The sequence below is a fragment of the Copidosoma floridanum genome, unplaced genomic scaffold (assembly GCF_036245765.1).
Source record: "Copidosoma floridanum isolate Cflo_tuat_1 unplaced genomic scaffold, Cflo_Japanese_pri ptg000006l, whole genome shotgun sequence".
Taxonomy (NCBI): domain Eukaryota; kingdom Metazoa; phylum Arthropoda; class Insecta; order Hymenoptera; family Encyrtidae; genus Copidosoma; species Copidosoma floridanum.
The window spans coordinates 15,160,938-15,173,850 of NW_028321883.1; positions in this window are offsets into that span (position 1 = coordinate 15,160,938).

The following is a 12,913-nucleotide window of genomic DNA, read 5'->3' on the forward strand; positions in this document are numbered from 1 at the left end:
TAGGGAAGTTCACTAATATCTACACTGCAGTCAAGATATTCTAGCATACCAGCTTTAAGTTTTTATTCGTACTCAATTATTCTAGTCAATACACTATTCGAAACACCTCCGTTATTTTTTAACAGTGGTTGCAATATCTTAGAATTCATTTAAATTTACCGCTGTGAATCAACTCATTCCATTATAAAAAACCGTTTCTTGCTACAGCGCCACTACTGCAGTACTAATCAAATTGCTCCGTTCTCTAAGGGTGTAATCCGCAATCGCCGCCAGCAGCAACATATGTAAGACGTGACAACGTTGCGTGGTTGGGGGCGCTACTGTCGATTTACTGGTGATGTGATCCGCAATCCCGCCAGCAGTAAAGCAGACGACGTCAGTCTACTTGCTCTTTTTCGTGACATTTTCTGATTGTAAACAAAGCACATTGTGCTAGACGTAAACAAACACGCAGACCAAAAAAAGTAGTTTCAAGTGCCAAAAACAAAAATGGAAATAACAGCTCCGATACTTGCTGTTGTGTTTGACTCCAGCAGTTCCAGTTCTAGTGATTCAGACGATAATTCATTGTTTTTTAGCAGTGACGATGAAAATGATGAAAGAAGAGTAAAGCCCAGAGTGATGAATTTCATTGAAACTGTGGTTTACAGATTTAATGCAAAGGAATTCCAAGAAAATTTTCGGTTAATACACAATTATGTATCGCTACTGATAAAAAGTATATAATGAGTATTGTTATAATAACAATGATTCTATTAATTTATAGATTAAAAAGGAGTACATTTGAATACTTACTTGCTTTGATAAGACCAGACTTGGAGGGGACTCCAGGCAACATGCCTATTGAACCTGAAAAACAGTTGCTAATAATGTTATGGTTCTTAGGAACTCCAGACTGGTATAGGTTTACAATTAATTTTTTTTACATAAATTACGCATTTCTTTAAATGATGTAAATAGTCAAAATTTTTAATTTGAAAACAAGATCAGTTATTTCAAAATTCGGAGTGGGACATGCAACTGCATGGAGATCTGTGAAAAGAGTTGTGAAAGCAATCTGCAAGCTTTGCAGTATTTTTATCAAATGGCCTTCCATCGAAGAGGCTGACAGAATTTCACAGATTATCGAGGAAAAATACAAATTTCCAGGAGTTATCGGAGCAGTGGATGGTACCCACATCAAAATCTTAGCTCCTAAAAGAGATGGTCAAAGCTATGTCAACCGTAAAAATGTACACACAATACAACTGCAGGTTTGTAAAATTGTGTGATTTTCATTGTCAATGAAATCCACCAGTTGTAGTAAAATGTATTAAATATTATTTAGGTTATTTGTAACGATAAACTGGAGTTTATTCATTGCTTTTGCGGGATGCCTGGTTCGGTACATGACATGAGGATTTTTAAGTTTTCTGGTGTACAGCAGATGTGCAATGAGACGTTCTTTCGGGATCATGAGCATATTTTAGGAGACTCTGCGTACACTATCCAAAAACATGTCATGGTTCCTTATAAGGATGATGGACACTTGACAGTGGAACAAATTTTTTTTAATAAAACTCTTTCTAGAGCCAGAACAATGGTCGAACGTTCGATTGGATTGTTAAAGTCGCGTTGGAGATGTTTACTAGATAAACTTCATATGAGAAGAACAGACCTTATACCATACTATATTCTTTGCTGTTGTGTTTTGCATAACTTATGTATTAAAGAAGAAGATGAGTGTGAGTATCCAATACTGGTGCCTGACGTAGTCGATGAATGTCCTCCTCCGTTGTCAATTGATAACATTCAAAAGCAAGAAGGTATAATTAAAAGAGACAACATTAGAAATATTTTAAGTATGTAATATTTATTATTAATGCAAAATATGCTTTGTCTTACAAGTCCATTTTTGTACCAATCTTTTCTTGATTCTTGTACTTTTAAAACTTTTGTAATTGTATGAAAATATAATTTTTTTTTACAACAAACAACTGATTGTTTTTTTTTTATTACATTAACTCTTCATGTAATGGTCACTTATGCTTAACAGTCTTGCATGACTTATGAATTATTAGATTTTAGTTAACTACATTAAAGCAATGGTACGTACACAAACACGTATTTGTGTTCTTCGAACAAAATAGAATCTTTGTAACTTTTCTAATAGTAGGAAATTGTAATTTTATACATTAACTATTCATTAATTGGTAACTTTTGGTAACTTATACTTAACAGTCTTGCATGACTTATGAATTATTACATTTTAGTTAACTACATTAAAGCGATGGTACGTACACAAGTATTTGTGTTCTTCGAACAAAATAGAACTTTTATAATTGTAAATTTTTTTCCAAAACAGACTTTTTTTCTTACATTAACTATTCATGTAATGGTAAATTATGAATAACAGTCTTGGATGACTTACAAAGTATTACGTTACAGAGAACACTATGAATAATCGATGGTATCCCAAAGAAAATAAAATAATCGCGTTTGAACTTTTTTTTAAAATAAAATAGAAGTATTAATGTACACTGTAAACCCTACAACGTAGTTTTGTAACGATCAGTATCGAAAATATATAGTTACTTTTGCACTTTTTCCAAAATAGCTTTAAAAATACTTAGTTTTTCTTCTCGATATGCTTTTGTTTCAGATCTTCTCAAACGTTTCTCATCCAACAATGCTTCTTTAATAGCAAGACTTTGTGCCTTAGCACTTGGTGAATGTCTTTCTAAAATACAGACATAAGTTATAGGCGAAAAAATGGCAGTATAATAGTGTAAGAAAATTACTCACTCATTGAAGGAGTAGAATAATTTTTGTCGAAGTCTTTCAAACTAATATTGTTCCCAGCAATAGACAACGGCTTAATCCAAGGCTTTTGATGGAAAATTTCATCTAGCTCCTAAAAAAAGAATAAGTTTTTCGAAATAATCTGATACTTTGTACGCAGTGAAATTATACTTAAAGATTATAGCTTACATCATAAAACGGACAAGTTTTAACATCGTTACCAGATCCGGAATTGTAATCCTTTACACTTTTGTACGATTTCTTTAATGAGTCCATCTTGACAATACAATTTTTAGTCGTTAATTTGTGACCCTTTTCGTTAATGCCAGTGGCAATCAGTTTCCAAAATTGTGGGTACGTTATAATTTGATTACTGTAACTTTCATCATGTTCTTTGTATAGCGATAACAACAACTGCACTTGAGCATCTGACCAGTGTGTTCGCTGAGATACTAAAAAAATATCTCTTATGTGAAGGAACCTCTTTCAGAAAGATTTAAATATATATAGTAATACTTAAATATTATCACTTACCACGTTTGTTCTCATTATCAATTTCATCATTTAGCTGTACAGAGGTATCATCATCATATGATGCATTACCTACTTTGTCTTGTACACCCACCAGGTGTGCAACATTGCTTTCACAACTGTTTGAAGAAATTGTAGTTGAAAGAGATTGTTTAAACTGATTATTAATTGTCCTTATATGATCCCCCAAGAGTTGCGAAGCAAATGAAGTATCTAAAAAAAGTTTGAGCATGAATTATGGTCTAGCAAGAACATATGCAATAAAAACTGAGATTATTACCAGAATGAGCACGATTAAAAGTTTTTTCGTCAACGTAAACTTGTGCCACTCCCCAGATAATGAATCAAATAAATCTAATTGAAAATTCTTGAACTCCATGGATCCTGTAAGACCATCTTTTTTGGCTTTGGAAGCTTTGTACTGAGCCATCAGTTTGGAAGACACAAGATGATCTGTAATAATCCATAAAATAAGATCATAAAGAACTATTTAACATGTATGGCATTTAAAACTAACCATTTCTTAAATTAAAAGTAGCTTGATCCACATATAACAATGTTGTTGTTTTGGTAGATTCGTCATAAAGAGTTACTTCACATGGTTTCTCAATACACGGTACTTCACTGTAGGACATATTTTTGCGCTGATCCTCTTCACGCTTTTTTTTGAGTTAATTAATAATTCTAATCCTAAAAACTGCATCTAGAATTCATAAAACAGAATAACCATTAACTAGTAACAAATATGAATATGAACATTGTGAGAATGTGAAGAAAGCATTTTTTAGGTACGTAGGAATGTGACAGTTTATAAACGAGAATTACATCAATAGAGCCTCCATTCTCGAGTTACGAGTAAGAAAAAATACGGGGCATAATTTTCTCATTCATAAAAGATTTGATAAAATATCTTGAGGTTACGAAAAAACATTTTCCATTATATTATGGTATCGTTATAAATACTTACCGTTTGTTGCTCGTTTAACTAATCCTTCAGACAACATCACATTAAACTTTTCTCCCGTACTGGCATCAACAATTGTCACACCTTTTTTGGTGTTCATGATGCAATATGTGAAATTATCTACTTTCTACTTGAATGAAAAACACGATGCGCGAGATCACAGCAAAAAAATGTCACGAAAAAGAGCAAGTAGACCGACGTCGTCTGCTTTACTGCTGGCGGGATTGCGGATCACATCACCAGTAAATCGACAGTAGCGCCCCCAACCACGCAACGTTGTCACGTCTTACATATGTTACTGCTGGCGGCGATTGCGGATTACACCCTTGATCTTGATACAGACCGCGCGCGCATTCCTTTATTTATAAAATCTTAACTTGCACTGTTCTTGTTTTTCAACACTAATTTGATGTAAGTATCAGTTATTTTCACAAAACTTAAAAGTATTAGAATACTAAACATTATTTTTCTCATCATTTATCTAGTAAAATAAGCTTTGTGTACATTAGATAGACGTTGAATAAACATTTTTCATTTTTAATCCTGTAGTTAAATTTCTATTGAAGTGATTAGTAACCAGACAAAATACGTTCTCACTTTGCGCCCTTAAGGAGAAAAATAGGATACGCGACTCGGGCGGAGGCCTTCCCGCCCTTAAGCGCACTTTCCGCCCTTCAAGTACTTTCGGCCCTCGGGCGGAAAGTACTCGGCGGGCGGGAAGAAGCACTTTTTGCCCTAGTAGCGTAATATACTATTTCAACCTGGTATTAAAGATACAATCTAGAGTTGGTCGAATGGTGTGGGTATGCAGTATGTGTGTACGTAATTAAGTTTTTTAACTTACTCAAGTAATGGCAATCCAAATAGACTCAAATTTTATAGGTACCCTCGGGTTTAACATTAAATTTGATGGTTTATATTTGGTAGTTAGAATATCAATTTACATGGAAATAAAAATGCATAAATTACTCACACCACTCTTGTAAAACTGTTTACTATATACACCACCCCGTCTCATCATCCTGCGCCAGTCTTCTCTCCTCCACACCACATCAAAACTTTTCTGCTACGAACGATCCTGATACGATAAAATCAGTTTCTTATTATTGTAATAGTGAGGTTCGTAACTTATTTTTAATTGAAGGAAGTGGTGGATAAAATACAGAGACAAAAAAATTTCTCAAAATTTTAAACATGTATTCCTTAAACTACTTGTAATCTACTGTTAAAATTTTAGAAAACTCGGCGGTGCCGAAAAGTAAACATATGGCTTTAAACTTCTATTACTTGCATGGCGAGCATAGGCAAAATGCGTAAAAAATAAACGTATAATTTGATTCAAAAATAATCAAACATTTAATTTTTTTCAAAAACTGATTGGTTTTTGGTCAACGACTGCCTAAAATATTCATTAACTGATTATCAATTGATGTTTTTTAATTATTAGTTATAAAAATTAACAAATTATTCATTCGATTAACTAATTTTTTTTTTAAATAAATAATTTTTCTCAAAACTTAAAAACAATTTTTCTTAGCAACGGCTTTTTTGTGTATTAATAAATATTTATTTAACACTCATCTATTTTATTTTTAATGTTCGTTTACTGTTTGTTAATTTATTTATGTTACAATTATTAATTATAATTACATTATCATTACGTTTGTAACACATTTTATTAACAATATTTTAATCATACATTTAATGAAATTTAAAATTAAATAAACATTTATTAATAAAACTGGTTTTTCAAGGTTTTAGAAATGTTATCAGAGTAGATAGTTGTTTTAAAATAATCAGAAGATTCGATGAAAACGAAGGGTAAACAACAAGTGTATTAATGCGGTTGCTCTAGTTATTGCGAAATTCTCGAATAATGCATATATTTTAATTGAACTGATGAGCTATGGTGAGTAAACCCTTGAAATCATTAAATTAAGTAATAGAGTATCTAATTCATCGAACCTTAGTTAAAAAAAAGCGTTAAAAACTTTGCATAATGAAGTATCATGTTCGCAATAACTGGTGCACACATAACCTCTTCTACCATGATAGTATTACGGCAGGTACCCCGCTAATTTAGTATTGTAATTGATCACAATAATACGTGCACAATCATACATACAGGCTCGCAATGATACCAGCATTGGCAACTGAGCTTTCAAACCTCTTTTAATTGATTTCATATTTATTAATAATATAATTTAAAAAATAAACCTTTTTTAATCAATCTTCATAAGTTTATACATTTATAAAAGCAAAATTCAGTGGTTTTTAAGTCCAACATTAATAGAAAAAAAAAAAAAAAACTATAATGACTCAACGAACTGAAATTCTTCGATAATTTTTTAAAGCTAACCACTAAAAAACACCTTAATAATACCCTTATTTAACCCTAGTACTCACATACTGGACAGTCTGGCAGCAAGTCATGCCATGGCTACACTATATTACTCAGTACTTTTCTTATTTACGTAATAAATTCATTATATCATATCATTCTAACGATATTTGCACCACCTTTGTACACCATATCGTTTAATAGAAGATATATTTATATTTATGTATTGTCTGCCATAGAATATCATAGAAGTATAATTTCATTCTTGAGTGTCCAATCATCCACTGTCCACTGGTTGTTTATATAACATATAATACACAAAATACACGTAACAATCATAATAGTATTTTTAAAATTATTAATAAAAATAAGAGCTTTTTTCGTAAGAAAATTGATTTTTTCACAACCGCCCTGAAAGAAAGCATTATGTGGTTTCTAAGCTTTCTTATAGACTTGATGCAGTAAATTTACCATGGTATACGACATTTTTAGAATCTAAAAAATAAAATTATACATGGTTAGATGATTGGTAAAGGAATGGTATAAAATTTTGAAAAAACCTTTAATACAACAAGAGTGCATTCGTTAGGCAATGGACACAGTATCAAAGACATAATCTAAGCTCTAACAATAACAATGTCATGTCGAATTTTTTAAAAGCAAAAATAATGTACTCTATGGTTGCATTCAAATTATTAGTTGTGTGATCTACCCATAAAAATGTGTCCAAATTGAGTGCACACAGTCCATGGCAAGAAACACTTCGGCCTTTTTGATTGCAAATCATTAAAATTAACAAAGATTTCCTCATATGTGGATCCACTGACATCCAATCACTTTCGTAGATCCCATTTGATACTTTCTGGCTCTGTTTTAAGACAACCATACAACAACAACATATGACATTTTTTTTATCGATTCAAAGAAACAAAATAAAAACGTACCATCAACGTCAGTTGATTGCCAAACCAACAGTAGATAAAGACTTGCTGCAAACTGCTTAAAAAGAAAATCCAAATCCAAGCGAAATCAGAGCTAAAAAGGTTGTACTATGGAACAGATAGTTAAATAATTGTAAAGAAACACAATTTTTTTAATTGCAAAAAAAAATTTTCGTACCTTTGTAGCTTCGAATATGCTTATGCAAATAATTCCCATGCCAAACAAAAAAAATGGTATGACGACTCCAATGACGAGGGACTCAACTTTTTTTGTTACTACTCGAATCAAGACGTTATGGACGACGCAGCCCTTCAGGCAACGCACATCCCCACGTTTTAATTTCTTCAATCTGTAGGCATTTAATTCCAGCTGTCCACTTATGACCATAAATAGTCCAACAGACATTGTGTCAAGAGAAACGTGGATTATAACAGAATAGAGAGATGCTATTAAATAAAAACACATTGTAGTATAGAAAACTGGTGGGCTTGAAATGTTGTAAAATTGGTAAGTTTTAAGAGCTGTGGGTTGGTCGCTCTTTTTTTTAGATCCCAGAGCGTTGAAAAAGAGTAAGACGGTGCATACAGAGAACGACATGAGAAAAGCGAAAAGCCACTTTGAAGTTTTAGCGTATTTCGCCAGTATCTTTGCCTCCACGGCATTGTCGGCTTTGCAGTGTGGAATCTTCATTTTCTTGATGATTTCAATCACGTTGTCCCGCTGGTATAAGAAATTGATGATCTTCAAGCACAGTGATATGAACTTTAGAGCCAAAAAGAGAGACTCGGTGGGACCCTCTATGTCACTGTCCCTGATAAAAACTTTAGCACATATTGCAAACGTTATGTAAAAAATAGCTGCTATTACAATGAAGCGGTACACTTTTCTCGCGAATCCGAAGCTTTCGTTTTCCTCGTACCAGAGACCAGAAAGTCGCAAAGAGTAAAAATTCAGCGGCAGCACGTCCATTTCGACCCAAAGTTTTCGTCTCAATGGACGTCTCAGTTTTCAGAAGTTTACAGGACTACGACTGCGTTGGGTGAAAGTGATAATTAAATGTTTCAATGAAAATTTTAAGTCTAATTGTTATTTGAACGTCGAGCAGCTCATATATTTTGATGAATGAAGCCCTGATCGATGATCGGGAAAAGTTGGCATTAAAAACGGAAATAAAGCTAGTGCGTGACCTAGTATTTCTCGGGTTGCTCAAACGTTATTGCTTTTCAAACCACCAGCTCTTCTAAATACGAATGGCTTAATTTTACTTGAACACGCCAAGTAGGTATTAATCATGGCCTTTGCATCAAACGCGATAAGAGTCGCATTTGATACTTGCATCAAATACCCAATTAAACCTAAATTATGAATATCTTGTTAATAATATTAGTTGCCGAAATGGAAACAATAATTTATAAGCAACTCCATAAAAAAAAGCGACGGGGTTTCACTTCCTATTATGTCCAAGAGAGAAGAAAACTACCAACACTGTAAAATTTGGTGTTGTTGAAAAATGAACGTGGGAATATGAATGCTAGAACCAAGAAGCTACACAAAATATACATTTAAAAATGCAAAACATGTCATTAGACGTTAAGGACAGGGTTAACAGAGCGATGTTTATTATTATTCGTATTTTTTTCTTGTACTTTATTATATTCAAAAATATAACTGCTCACATGAAACACTCTTATAGGTCTAAATTTACTGTTGTTATTTGAGTAATGAGTATTTTTTTTTTTTTTTAACCAGAAAATCAAAAGAACTTTATCTCTTATTTTGTATTTGATAAATCAAAACTTTGTATTTAACACTGGTTTTTTCAAGTTTTAGAAGTATGTTTTACAAAAACGATTATCTACTCAGTGAGAGACTTGAGAAAAAAAAACATTTATAAAATCGGTGCGCTGATAAGTATTGAAAATACCAGAAACTTCAAAGTGTAGCGCTTGCTAATACCACAGGAATGTTGCGCTTTTTCGCACCAAAAAGAGCAAAAAGGAAATAACAAAACGCTATAAAAACAAAAGTCGATCGCTTAAACACGAACAGATCCTCGTGGTCACGGCATGCAAACTCGAGAAAAGAGAAGAATATGGCTAAGCAAACAGAGCAGGGCCCTGTATGGCCTATCCATTTCAAAGTCGTTAGAAAATCAAACACGCGGGTGCTGCTGTTTTTTTTTTTTTTTTTTTTTCCTATACAAAGTAAGCCGAAATTTCAAAGAGCTGAGTCTGTAAGTGAGCAATCCGAACGAAAGAGCACATGACAGTCAAAAAAAGTTTTTATTCTTTGCGTAACTTCGTTTTAGACTTGAATTTTTAATGCTGTCAAACACACTAACTTCAAACTGATGATTTTCAGCTAACAAGAATTTTAGAGTCCTATTTTTGTACGTTCGTCAAATGTATAAATATCTATGTTGTGGAAAAAAATTCATGATTGCAGGCAGATTTGTTTTTCATTACTGCTTAACACAACAGTTTTTTTTCCAGCAAATATGATGATTGCACACTTTAAAGGAAAAAAAAATAATTCATACAAAAATTGTCCAAGTAATAATTTTAACAGATACTTTAACGTTTTTTAAAATGCCTTGTAATGTACCTTACTTTGTAAAAACATGTGATACCTTTTTTGCTACAAAAATATTTTAAATAATTGTGTCATAAACAGTAACGAAAAATTAAAATTCCAGAAAAACTTTTGAAAATAAGTTCTTGTTTCCCCAAGTTTAAATAAAAAACTATTGAACAATTTAACCTAATAAAACAATACAATCAAATTTTAGTAAAGGGCGGATACCTTCACGAATAATTCTCTTGTAGTTCAAACAATCCAGTTACAACAATGCATGAGCTATATTCACGAGAACGAATAAAAAATTGACACTCTCCGTTACAACTATTAAAGTCGAAAAATCACTTCCTACTCCTCATAATTTCTCTCTCTCTCTCTGTCTCTCTCTCCCGCGAAACGGCGCGCTCCCAAAACTTATGTTTTACGTTCGTTGTTTACGCACGTCCGATGCGTGAGTCGTAAGAATATTAGCCAATACGACGGCCCTGAAACTTTTTATTCTCTTTCGGAGGAGAAGCTGACGGCCGTATAAAAATCTGGTGAAAAAGAAACGTCGAGGGGAGGGAAGAAGGTAGAGCAAAGCGCTTAATGCTTCGGCAGCTGTACGTGGCTCTTGACGTCTCTCGCGAAAGGGCCGCCCTATATTGCCAAAGATTTTTTATTCGAATTGTTCTTCTTTTTATTACGAAGTCGAGTGTTGCGAAGTGAGGGACGTAAAAGAGAGGAATTAGCTCGAGGGTTCTGGTATATATCACGTGGACGCGAAGTACATGTTATATTTAGGGAAATTCGCTCGAGTTTCAATAACCAGTGATGCTGTAATATATTAGTGGTGAAGTTTTAGGTTTAGGATTTTTTTCAGCTGATTCTGCGCGTGACAATGCGTGACGCGTGACAATTATGCAATGTTACATGAAAAATTATACTCGAGTGAGACTGAAAGTTTGGTCCAGTAGATAGATGTACGTGACAAATGCATCATACTGCATGTTGGTTCCAGACAGATTATGTTACGGAAGTGAAGAGGGCTACGATACACATTTGACATCACGTTAAAATAATTGTCAAGTAATTCTAGTGAATCCAGAATTTTCTGAAAATTTTTTTTCGCAACACGAATGTGGTATATATTTGGTTTTGAGTAGCATCTCTTGATAAAATTGATGTGGTTTTATTTGAAATAAATTTCTGTGATGAAAATTTTTTTTCATTATACCAACTAAATATGTACTAAAAGGCGACTCTCATGTTACATTGTTTATTTCACCGCACCCAACTTTTATTTTCTATCGAGCTGCTATTTTCCTATCGAGTATAGAAGGAACAGGTATACATATATGCACGGGTCGTAAGATAAAAATAAAAAAATTCAAGTATAGTTACAGCCGACTCGTGACTGAGATATAATATTTGGTTAGGCTGGCCATCGAAATATGGCACTTTAAAGACCAAAGAGAATAACCGCATGTGTGCACATATACACACTGACTCTTAAGGATTGGGTATAGGTACGTCGAGAGCTACTCTCCTACGGTAAAATAGTCGAACCCTACTTCCTCTTTTTTTCTGCATCTGCCGCGCCACTTGTGCTCTGTCTACTACCTTCTTAGTGTTGGGGGGTACAAGTACGTGGTACCACATGTTTTTATTATTTATACCTTGGCTGGCTTTTTTGTTTTTTTTATAAAAATTTTGTATCAGTCGACCTCCCGCGCTTTCACTTTGAGCAAATGTTTTTGTTTTATTTTAGATGAAAACATTGCCTCCCACGCGTTGGTAAATATTTCAAAAAATCAATATACAAACGAGCACGTCTCGTACCAGTTTGTGTAACCGATACAAAGCCAACATTTCCTCATTCAAATTTACATGTACTTGACAAGACTTTTGTAGGATCTTCAATTTTGTACTACGATGGGAGTATCTTAAAAAACCATAATTGTACTCGTCAATCAAAATCCAAGTCGATGGGCGAAAAAACAACGTATAGCCCAGTCGAATAAAGTAGCGCACAGAGAGGCTCGCAAGCCAAAGTTGGGTCGAGCCAGTGCACATCGCAGGCTCATTTCACCGAGCCAGCAGCCGGTATAGACATATGATCGATCCGACAAATCTCAAAGCTCTCGATTCCCATTCAGGCCGACCGACATTAATACACCCTCCCAATACCCCACGTGTACCCATCGTATCTATATACACGGGGCAGATCGAGCGCACAGGCTTTTCTCTGGCTCGTATACAATGCCCCGGCGCATATTTAAATTACTTTTCCCGAGTTCCCAGCTCTCGCTCCATCTCGAGTGTTCACGTGCACTCCCGATTGAATTCCGATCCAGGCCGAAGCTCCTTTCCGAGGTATTTAATTAATAATTACCCAACGACGACGCCGACCTCGATCTCCCTCTCTTGTACAGCCTGTCTGCCATTTGCTTCCTACCGATCGCACCTCTCCGTGACGCCAAAGGTTCAGCTCAGGAAAGTCAGGGCGATCGATTAACTTTAATAAGCTCGACTCGTCTGTTCTGCCGATTTCAATTTGTGTGTATATACGGATGCTCATTGAAAATCAGTCCCCCTCTGCGAAATGTAAATCACCGAGTAATTACCGAGCCGAAGGGGGGGCCCCCAATTAGGGCAGTCGCGAGATGAACGAAAAAATTCTCTCCGAGCCTATACGTGTTCGAAGCCGAAAAACCCGCGCGTGTCCATCACGCGTATCGAGCAGCTCGTAAATTCCTCACCGCATGATGGAACGAAAAATAGTTGAGCATTGGCTC